The 11030-nt window shown below is 36.9% G+C and overlaps 1 long non-coding RNA gene across 1 annotated transcript; it reads left to right on the top strand.

The window, feature by feature from the left end:
• The first annotated feature begins 249 nt into the window (after positions 1-249).
• LOC113315416 lies at positions 250-1757 on the top strand. The gene is made up of 2 exons (XR_003342937.1): positions 250-650; positions 1192-1757. It is a non-coding gene; the product is annotated as an uncharacterized LOC113315416 (long non-coding RNA).
• Positions 1758-11030: the final 9273 nt, after the last annotated feature.

The raw sequence follows: 11030 nt of genomic DNA, 5'->3' as shown, positions 1-11030 counted from the left end.
AAAGTAGTAGCCTTGAAATTAGAAAATGTCAGCTATGTTTTTTTGGGCATCCAAACCTACCATTAGAGTCTCTGGTAGAGCCCTGGCTATTCATTGTTTGACGCCAAAGTGCATACATTTTCTATTTTCTTTCTTTCGATACTACGGAGTAAACAACAACGGACAGAAGAATAGTGTCAATGTGTTCACCGGAGCACAAAAGGGTAAATCGGTAAAAAAGAGTAGCACTATAAATTACTAGTATCAGCTTTCCTCAAGGGTTCAGCTCATTTTTGATTGAGGCTCCTCGGTGAAGATCACCGAAAGAGGAGAGGAGTGGGAGTTTTTGTTGAGGTTTGTTTGTTGCCCCTCTCCTCAGATCTGCGTGATTTTTTCTTCCCCAAGTGAAAAATCAGAGCTGATGATTTCCTCCGATTAATAAATCAAACAACCCCACCGCCGCCGCCACCACCACTACCACCACCACCACCACCAACAAAAATATCTCTTTCTCCATCTCCATAATATGTATACATGGCAAGCTCGGCTTAATCACGAGCTTCTCTTTCTTTCTTCTTCTTTTTTACAACCAGGCAGTGATGATTTCATATAAAGCTACTGATAGAAGTTTGAGACTTTGGATAAATCTGTTCTTCATCAGCCATGGCTAGGTAACTGAGGATGGTCTTTGTGAAAGATGTCTCATCATCCTTCCACTTAGGCAACCGAGTCTGCAGCCATGCAGGAGCGTAGATCTATTTCCCCTGTTTCACTCTACTAGGCCTATCTGAGCCTCCCCCTCCCAAAATTTACTGATTTTACACCTAAATTGAAATCTGCTTCTGATGATGCTACTTAATTTTTAGATTTTTCAGTTGTTTTTTGTTACTTAAATCTACGATTTCCACTGAGATCTACTGTTTAATTTTGAGGATTTTACAGTTTTTTGTTATTTTAATCTACGATTTCCACTGAAATCTACTGTTTAATTTGCAGATTTTTCAGATTTCATTTCAATTTCATAAAATTTGTTTTTCATCTAAACTGCTTTTGCATTCAATTGTAAATCTGATCCGATTTCATGAAATTTTCTTGGTAATACCGCCCTTCTCAGACCAGATCTGACCAGTATGTAGCTTTGATTTTACTGTAGTGTTATGGGTGGAGATGCTGCTGGTTTGAAGCTGACATTTGTAGGTTTTTCTTTTTCAGTTTTATGGTCTGGACTCTGGAATTTGATGCTACTGGTTTTAGGGCATGTTAATGATCTGAATTCCAAGTTGTGGATCGGGACCATTATCACATTTATTGCTGCAATGCCCCAGTGCAGGAAATAGTTGTGACCACCACCTTGTTGCAATGCCCCAGTGCAGGAAATATCACACAGATGAGATATTTTCTTGTTGGTACCACCACCACCTTGCTCTATTCACTCGCACCACCAGTGTAGCATCATCCTGTTTCTGATTGTTACCGGGATGATAGCTTGTGCATACATGACAAAATTATCTTAGCCGGTAGAGCTAACAGAATTACACAACCCATCAGACGGTAATAATGAGATTATTACATAATAATAATGTAAGGCCGATCAGTGCAGTAGTATCAGTGCTAGTATGTGCTTGGGTCGGCTTCTCACCCCTTTAGTCTTGCTTTGCTTGTGACAATATCAGTGCAAGTAGTTCTTTGGGCTTTTGTTCTTTTCTCTGTAAAAACCATGAAAAGGAGATGTATTCAAGATTTGGGGAAGCTTAACAACATGAACTCTTTTGTTTTCATTCCGGTGGTTTTTACTTTAGCCTTCTTCTATATTTGCAAAAGTTCTCACCTTCATTAATGTATGTAGGGCGTTTATTTGGACAGTCTTAAGGTTTCTCTCTGAAAATTTGGAGACGTCGAGTCTTAGAGTCCAGAATAATTTTTTATTAAGCTGCAATAACAATTGAATGTTAGGTTCATGTGACACCTTGGCCTAGAAATATTCAGCATAGAACACCATTAATCACCTGAGATCGGTGGGACTAGCTCGACCAACTATATGCTCCTGACACCATGCCCTGCCAAGGCGACAGATTGGGGTCAATAGGTGAGAAGTGAAATATGCGCGGTTTAAAAGCTTGAGTCGTGGCTGTAGGAACTTATAGCTTACGCATACTAGAAATTTAGTGTTCAATTTAGCAAATCCATCAAACATTGCAAACCCACTGATGCACCAAGAAATCATGCAAAATTAAGCCCCTAATAGGTGGCGGAGAAGTTTTTTTGTTTTTGTTTTTTGAAGCATACGGGGGAGAATCAAGGATATAATATAATCAAATTCGCGATCGTATATCAGCCGACTGCTTTATCAATCAGAATAAAACAGAAATAGGACTAACAGCCCCGGAAATAATACCCTAGTCTTACAACTTGTATATAAACGCCAGCGACTAATAAGTGCGGATGTGACTGTTATTTTTCCTGAAAGAAATTTCAACTTGTAACCCTCTAAATAAACAATTAAGTCTAGAATCAGACATTTTCACATACGAAAGCAAGAAACAGCATGTGAAAATCATACATTTATAGGTTCAGGTACTTGTCTTCTAATAATATGGCTTCATGCTTACAGAGGCTTCAAGCGAGGGTAGTCTTCAAGCATCTCGCATTCTGTTAGTATGTCATTTTCCTCTTGCGGAGTCCACATCACCTCAACCGCCTGCATACAAATAACAACCAGTTGATATAGCAAAATGCCACCAAATAAAAATGGAAAAAGAAAACAAAAAAGAATATGTTTCGTTACCAAAATTTTACTGGTAGATATGGAACCAAGTTTCTGCAATGCTTTTCTCAAGTCATCGCTGTTATTGATGACACCTAGTTTAAGTTCTCCCATAGCAGCCACCAGGATGGTCATCTGAAAATCAAAATATTGTCAAACATATCTTGAAGAAACTGAAACTGGAGATTTCTGTTAATTTGCAATTATCATGTATATATGCATGTTGTTGTAGTACATGCTGCATAACAAAGACGTTCTGCAAAACAAGTTACCACTATGTAGTCGCTGCTCAACCCGTTAGGTTTTTTGCTTGGAGTGCTTTGCTTCTTGATATTATCCACATTGACAAGCGTCTCTTCATCAAACTTCGCACGCTCTTCTATTGTGAGCATATTAAAGAGTTTTTCACCATCCACTTTATCTGGCTTAACATCCACCTATAAAGAACCATTCAAATAAAAGTCATGAAATTTAAGAATGGGACTTCTTTAATCAATGATGCCATATAAGGATGCACGTATTTGGGGCAAATTCGACTTACATATGAGTAACTAGAGAAGCAATAGGCAAGATGTCGAATCAATGCTACCGTGGATTCTGCAGCCAAAAGAAAGCGACAAATCAAAGCCCGTACGTCAAATCTTCCCTTGCCAAACTATGGATATTTTGTCCGTGAATTAGGAGATTGACATACAGTGTAATGACAAATTCCTCTTTACCAGAATGCATATGTAATGGAATGAAATACAAAAATATTCCAAATGACACAATCGACATGTTTACCAACATAAATAGAGAATACATCGAATTGGAGGTTCACCTTTCAAAATATAACTCAAACCAGAAGTGGTCGATGTATCTGCAACTTCAGCAATCTTATCAAGATCCTTTTGAAGCGACCTTGTCGCACCCAACAATGCAACCTATACAATTTATAGGTGCAAGAACCCCCCAATCAAACAATTACCATAAGAAGCATACTTTATCAGTTATATATATGTTAAGTAGTGCATTAAACGGAGAACATTACCTGAAGCATGATAACAGTGGCTGCATTTGTTGTATCTACAGAGCTCTGTCTTGACTGTTTTGGCTGTCTTTGCTCGTGAGAACTTTGTCTTGGCTGTTCTGTCTGTCTTTGCTCGTGAGAACTTTGTCTTGGCTGTTCTGGCTGTCTTTGCTCATGAAATCTTCGACTTGACTGTGTTTGCTCATGAGCCGCACTCAACCGATAGACCAAATAGAGGACACCGGCGATAATAACTGGACGGACATAAATTCCACCACCACCGCCGCCAAACCCAAGAAGAGAATTTAAAGAATCAAATAAGGCAATTCCAATTAAGTAAAACCAGTACTATATATTGCTCGTTTAGCGAAAATGAATAGATTGTCCCAATTGCATATTGGTAATCCTTGTCATTGTTTTTTTGAATATGTTTGAACAATTGAACTAGTCTTGTTGAGATATATGGGTTTACTCCTAGTTTTTCTTAATGCCTACATAAAAAGCATATGTTAATTATGGTAATATTCCTTTTTTTCCTGTATTGTGTGATAATCTCTATCGCACTCCTGTATGTGCCATGATAAAGAAAGGTGTCTAAAATATTTAGTCGGATATCTGATTCTTCTCTAGAAGCTGCATGTACTCAACTAATTAAGAAACGATAATACAGGTGTTCAGTACTTAGCAGGATTTGTTTACCTATAGTTACAAGAACTTCAAGAACGGTCAACCTTTGAGCTTCAGGAGTGGTCTTGGGTTCATCTTCATTAATAGAAGATTTTTGAGCTTCAGGACTGGTCTCTGGTTCATCTTCACTAACCGAAGGCGTTTGTGACGAATAATAATTTTTTGGTGTCGACCAATCAATTGATGATGACCAATAACTAGGCGATGAAGAGTAAGAGTTTCCTGACGAATAACTATAACTATTGTCGTCATCTGACGAAGAACTGTAGCTATTCCATGATGATGAGGAAGAGCTTCCTGACGAATAACTAGGTGATGATGATGAGGAGGAAGAGCTTCCAGACGAATAACTAGGTGATGATGATGAAGAAGAACTAGAAAAAGAACGACCACCCATCCTACCACCTGAAGCAGCTAAAGCTAAATGCGGATTATATGTCATCAATAACCCTAATATAACACCAGCAATCGCAGTCTTTTGGACGACAAGATTTAGGGTTTTTAGAATTTCTTGAATAATTTCATCCAATGAATTTCCCCTTCTTCTATCTTTTTCTTCTTCCTTTTCTTCTCCGAACCCTGCTTTGTTTGATTTCATAAAACATTGAACCCTAAAATTGTTAGCCTCGGGCCTCTGCTTGATTAAGAAACTCCTGTTCTTTCTAATCAATTGGTAATGAACTTGTGTTCTCGTCTTTAGTATTGGATTCACATTTACAGAGTAGTTTGATTCTTTACCCAATGAACAGAATGGTCTCAGCAGTGAAGCAGTTGTCATTGTTGAAGATGAGCAGAAGAAGTACAGAAGGAGTTGACGATAAATGTTGATTAGAGTTACAATTCTTGGGGTATAAGCTATCAAATACTTACCCAAATTGGAGTAAAGATTTTGCAAAAACCCCATCGAGGGTCCACATATTAGGAGGCTGCTATGGTTGGTTGTCATTGAGTTCGGGCCCATTTCGAGTTAAATCATCAAGGCCCGAAGAGAAATCGAGTGGAGTTCGGGTTGTGCTGGGCTAAAAAACTTAGATGCCCAGAGGATTAATTTCGAAAACTAGAGGGAGACCCATTTTTACACATTTCCCTACTGTGCAACCCACCCCCACAAAATATCACAGGTGCACCCAAAAACGGCCAACAAATTATTCGCAGGCCCAGAGTTTTCAAAATTCGTTTATTTTCTTTTTTATTTCCCAGTTTAGCCTCAGTTTCAGTTTCAGTTTCAGAGATTTAGGCGCAGAGATTTAGATTCAGAGATTCAGTTTCTGAGAGATTGAGAAGGAGATAGAATACGAGCGAGAGCGAGAGCTGAGAGATTGAACTATCGATAGCTGAGAAGGAGCTGATTGAGATATTCGATTTACTCAGAAAAGATAATTCAAGCTTTAGCCTCACTTTTTCTGATCGAGAGATTGATTATCGAGAGTTGTCCTTGATTACCGAGATTCAATTTACTCAGCAAACCTTCAGGTTCGTTCGTTTTCATTCCAATCTTGTTTCTGATTTTTGTTTAATCTTGATTTGATTCTATGTTTTAGTTTTTGTAAGATTAGGATCTATTATTTTAGGTTTTCGAAGCTTAATTTAGTTTTTCGAATCGTTTTTTAGATCTTTTAAGCTTGTTTTTGAATTTTTGTTTATTTTCTAGGTTTTGAATTTGTTAACATCAATATAGATCTTTTCGATTCAATTTTTTGTTTCGATTTCATGTTCCAATGTTGATATACCAATTTACTAGGTTTTGCTTCTGTTCTATTGGATTTTTTATTTGATTTGTATTTCCATTCTTATTTTTGATCTGTTATCTGTTATTGATTTTGATATCTGTTGATTTCTCATCTGACTATGGTTAATGTAGATTGTTTGTTGTTGTTGATTTGATCTTTTAATTTTGAGTAAGAATTTTTGTGAAGCAATATGCAGGATAAATATGTTTGATTTTTTCTCTTTGTGTTTTGCAGGGTGAAAATGCTTGTTGGTAGTGCGCTAGCTTAATTCACTACTTCAGTGAATTCTTAGCACATCCTGTTGATGTCAACACAACTTTGGAGTCTTTGAAGACAACCGTTTGCCAGAAGTGGACTCGTTTATTACCGCATCATGTCAGATTTTCCTTTAATGATGAAAGCAAGTTTGTGCGAGTTGATTCTGATATTCTGCTTCACTGTTTTGTATCTCGTTACCACTGTAAAGGTCAGAAGAGCTTTGATTTACTTGTCGAAGTTGGCTGTAATTCTTCCATAAGTCGTAGTAGAGCTTCAAGTAGTCGTGTAATAGAACCTGAACCCTAACAAGCTATGGTGAATTTCCTTGAAGATGGTTCTGTGCATGTTAACAAGGTTCTTAGGACTGAAGGTTGGGATAAATTACTTGGTGAAGTTGGTAAAGTATTTTTTGGAGGTGTAGCAGAGGTACGTATCGTACTGAAGAAATACGAGTTAAGAGCTGGGTGTGTTCTTGTATATACTAAGAATGAACCTAGCAGGTTCTATGCAAAATGCTCAAAAGAAAATTTCCCTTGGGAGTATAAGGTTTGTGCTGTTGATGTTGAAAACAGGATGCTGAAGGTTAAGAGATATGAGAGCAGTCATACCTGTGGTGTTGGAACTGAAAGGCTTTTCCAAAGGCTCAGCAGTAAATTTTTTCTAGTCTGATCAAGGATGAAATCCAAAGTGATCCGAGTTTCAAAGCATCTGATTTGGCAAAGCTTTTCAAAACTAGTTAGGGATCAATATGAAATACTACCAAGCTTACAATGGTAGATAGAAAGTGTATGAGGATATATTTGGTGATGAAGCCATGTCGTTTTTGCATCTGTCATGGTATGTAGATTCCATTCGCAGCACAAACCTGGGAGTTGGATTGATTTTCAAGTTCAAACGGATGAACCTGAAGCGAACGAGGATAGTTCAGCTGAATTAGAAGATGAGGCACCTTCAAATAAGTTTGTGCGTCTTTTTATTACTTTCGAGGCATGCATCCATGGTTACCGTTACCTTCGCCCCATGGTCTATGTCGATGCTGCCTTTCTTACAGGGACATATAGAGGATGCCTCATGGATGCAACCGCTATCAATGCTGAAAATGGTAATTTTCTGATAATGCATCCTTTTTATATATGTGCATAATGTCTCATGGATTATTTATTTTTGCTTCATAATGTCTCATGCATTATTGTTTTCACTTTTCTGGTTATGCATCATTTCTGTTTTAGATGCATAAAGCATTATACACTTTTTGTTTTAGATGCATAATGTCTTATGCATTATGGTTTTCACTTATTGATTTTATGCATTTTATATGCACATGCATAATGTCTTATGCATCATTTAGTTTAGATGCATAAGACATTATGCATTATTTGTTTTCACTTTTCTGGCTATGCATCATTTCTGTTTAGATGCATAAGACATTATACATTTTTTGTTTTAGCTGCATAATGTCTTATGCATCATTTAGTTTAGATGCATGATTATGCATTTTTTTAGCTGCACATACTTCATGTAGACGCTGGCTTGATTTTATATTTTTTTCTGTGCAGGGTTCTTTCCACTAGCCATGGCCCTGGTACCTGGTGAAGATAATGATAACTGGGAATGGTTCATGAGGAATTTGAGTAATGTTCTTGGTCATGATGAAAGGCCAATCATATTTTTATCTGATCGTGAAGAAGGATTAAAGAGAGCGATTCCATTTTACTTTCCTGGAACCTTCCATAGTTTCTGCTATTATCATCTTAAGCTGAACTTACCTATTAATGCATCTGACGAAAGGTATGATGTCGTTATTGATTCATTTCAAGCTGATGCGTATGCTCTTAGTCCCGAAGGTTTCCAAACTTCCATCGCTACTATTAGGGGTCTTGGTTGTGGTTAGGTTGCAGACTATATTGAAGATATCTCTCTAGAGAAGTGGTCAAATGCCTTTTTCCAAGGTTGTAGGTATGGTAGGACATCTTCTACTCTTGCTGAATCCTTCAATAGTTGGATGATGGTACACAAGAAGCTCCCTGCAAATTCTCTTCTGGATCAGATAAGGAAGGATTTGATGAGTATGATGTCAGAAAGGTGGAATACTCACACCGAAGAATGAAAATAAGATGAAGGCTCTTATGGATGAGGGTTTAACCTGGCTGGTTATACAGTCTGATACTCATGTTTATGAAGTGGAGAAAGGGGACAGTTCTCATAGTGTTAACCTTGAGGCAAGGAAATGTACCTGTCAGAGGTGGCGCGTGTATGGGTTTCCATGTGTGCATGCTTTCGCATCGATAACAATGTCTGGTTCTAATCCATATGATTTTGTTGAACCTTATTTCACTACTTCATACTTCAATAATGCCTACAACCATGCAATTCATCCTATTCCGAACTATAACAGGCCTGAAGTTTATGAAGGTAATGATATTATCGATGTACCTGATCTTAGGAGGACGCCAGGGATACCACAATCTAATAGGCATTTGAGAAGATATGAGAAGCCGCCCAGGAGAGTTATGCGCTGTGGTAATTGTTTTGAGCTTGGTCATCATAACAAGCAAACATGTACGAATCCTACCTGTTACAAGAAGCCTCGGAAGCCGCCGAAGCATCCTAAGGGAAGTTAAAGGAGAGCAATTATCTTGTTTGTTTCTTCAGACTATTACTTTTATGTTTGAACCTTATTCATTTTTCTTTCATTAGTTTCTGTATTAGTTTTTATGAACAAATACTTTTTCTTTACTTAGTTTCTTTTTTGTATTGGTTTTATGAAAAAATACTTTTTTTTTTCACTGTGTGTTTTTCTGCTTCTATCAGATAATGTTTTCATTTTTATTCTTAACTGAATAATGGATTATGCATTAGTTTTTGATGATGCATAACGTGTTATGCATTAGTTTTTATGATGCATAACATATAATGCATTATTGTTTTGAAGATGCATAATCTCTTATGCATTGTTTTTAAACGATGCACGATCTGTTATGCATTTATTCTTTTAAAGATGGTTGCATATCGACTCATGCAAATGTGGTTCCTTCATGCACCTGCATCTGCATAACAAGTCATGCACATTTATTTTATTAGGAATAACATGTTATTCAGGTTTATTTTGTTGCATAACTTGTTATTTAGATGTTTATATGTAACATGTTGTTCCTTCATTTTCCTTGTAAGATTTATATCATAGTACAATTAAATGAAATAAGATTGCAACAAATAGAAGCATTGAAACCAGCATTGATACAATATATATATATATATATATATAAACATCGACAAGATAACATAAGTTGTTCTGACAAGAACTACTGACTGAAGTTAAGTTTTTCATACCAACACATTACACAGGGCCAATGACGTTTGGCACCACAATAAAAGTTAATAAAACACAAAATACCACAACTTAACATAATAGCATTCCATTTTTCTGTTGACTAATTCGCCCCCAACAAAACATAGAGTTTGGGTCGCACATACATAACGACATGGGATTTAGTTTTCAGACGTGATTGATTTGGGTTATTGGAGATTAGAGTTTTCCAATTTTCAGGCATCACTTCATTCAACTCAATCAATAGCTAGGACAGGGACGGTTGATCTTTCTTTGATCGATAAAATAGATGGTCGTTGTAATGAAGGAGTATTGATTTGGTCGGTAAGTTTGTTTCCAGTAAAAGAGTTTTAATTAGGCTCGTGATGGAAAACTCCTGATGGTATTTTAAGGTTCTGATCATAATTTACATCGTTTCTAGTTAGGTTCGTTTGTTGTATGACTACTTAGGATTGTCATTCATATTGGTTCAGCAGAAGTAAGTTTGTTGCATCCGATTAACTGTATGGTATAAGAAAGTTTAAAATTGATTTGTTATGATGATTCATGTCAATCCAAAAACAACATCTTGTGTAACTGATTTGAAATCTCAATTCGTGAGTTTTCAATAGGATGTTGTTTCAATTAGTTTTACTTCTTCTTCAAACAGTAGAACCCCTAATGCGAACCAGAAACAATATCAATTAGTTATTAATTTTCCTTAATCTGGCCATTAAAATTCGTCACAGATGTGTCATACACCCATCACTTGGGTAACGCAAATATGGTGCTATTAAGTTAAGAGCCTGTCAGCGTTTACCCGGCTTAAACGACTTTGGGACCCACGTAGTTCATGTGTAGCACTTCCATCAAATAAGAATCGCAAAAACAGTGCTATTAAGTTAAGAGCCATTCGGCTCGGGGTCGCACATTATTTTGGGTGTCGTTAATCAATCTCACTGGAGTCGCGTATTCAGTGCTACTTTTTGCCAGGAAAATTACACTTATTTCGCATATGAGTCGCACATGTGACGCGTATTCAGTGGTATTTTGTAAGATAAAAGAGTAAATATGTAGGTGGACAAAACCTTCGGTTTTGATTGGTTGACCGAAGAAAATTGTTTGTAACTACCTTCAAACTATATTAAATCCTCAAAATTGTATGCATTTTCTGCATGTTCTCCCAAGTTTTTTTCTCCTGCAATGCTACAACATCCTGCGGAATTAAATTCTCTCCTGATTGAATCTACCTTCAACACTATCTACAGAGATTAAGTTACCTTGTTAGCCTCATTA

The sequence above is a fragment of the Papaver somniferum genome, chromosome 1, assembly GCF_003573695.1.
Source record: "Papaver somniferum cultivar HN1 chromosome 1, ASM357369v1, whole genome shotgun sequence".
In the NCBI taxonomy this organism is placed as follows: domain Eukaryota; kingdom Viridiplantae; phylum Streptophyta; class Magnoliopsida; order Ranunculales; family Papaveraceae; genus Papaver; species Papaver somniferum.
This window is presented reverse-complemented; position numbering and strand designations above follow the sequence as displayed.